Raw genomic sequence first — 1,170 nt, 5'->3', positions numbered from 1 at the left:
TCCGCCATCTCGTCTATTTCTATCCGTGGTGGCCGCGTTGCCCTGATTCTACTAAAATTAAGACGCGATGCTATTTCCGCACTCGCACTCTTGCCCGCGTTGATAGTCGTGCGAATATTTTTCAGGTCGCTTAACTTCACTTCATAATAAATAATATAATGTTCGCAAAAGAAGAAAAATGACAGAAATTGTATCTGTATCTTTATTATGTATATTTAATGTTTACCAATATATCTAATTTTTTATACTAATGTACCCTTTGCCACCTATAGTATAAGAATTATGTATATTTACTAAATAATAATATTTAATATTAATTATAATTATATTTTATAAATCTACTGGCTGCCCCGACAGACGTTGTACTGTACATAATAAAAATTACTGTTTTAAAGGAAATTGCCAATAATATTTCAAAAAATAAAGAATTATTTCGTAAAAATGCTCGCTGTTGTTATAATGAAATTGTTTCACAGTGGAACTGTCAAACCGTGCATTGCTAAATTCTCTCATACAAAATATGTCCATACAAAACAAATATTGAAAATAAAAATAATAATCTCTCAAGCTGGACCACACTGCACTCCACCCATTAAAATCCGTTCATTAGTTTAGGAGTCCATCGAGGACAAACAACGTGTCACGTAATTTGTATATATTAAGATATAAGATATATTTTCAACATGTTCATTAAAAATAAAAATTATTACAAGGGAAAACTACAACAGCTGTTTACTCCAAATCTTACGAGGGGCTGCTGAAAACCAGTGTTGTGTTGATGTCTTCTGCACTTACCAACAATATACTGAGTCAGCTCCTTTTAGCATGGAATCACGCGCCGCACAGTTCATTTAATTTTTTTGTTTATATTTTAATAATTTTTGTTACTATTAATTGAATTTATTACTTTAAGAATTATACTGTAAATTGAAGGTGTGTGTTTTTATTGTTAATAAAGTGTTTCTATTATAAATTATATTCAAAATTATAAAATTGGGAGTTTTATGGTAACTTACATACTTATTATATGTCGCATTTATTTATTTTTTAGTTTGAAGGCACCTGTCGCACCTGTCATAATTCCTTGGCAACAGGTTTGTGCAACGCAATAAAAGCTTGTTGTTTTAATGTTGGGGAAATACTTTTCATTGATTATTTAAAAAATCTAAT

This window comes from Leptidea sinapis, chromosome 17, assembly GCF_905404315.1.
Source record: "Leptidea sinapis chromosome 17, ilLepSina1.1, whole genome shotgun sequence".
Lineage (NCBI taxonomy): Eukaryota > Metazoa > Arthropoda > Insecta > Lepidoptera > Pieridae > Leptidea > Leptidea sinapis.
This window is presented reverse-complemented; position numbering follows the sequence as displayed.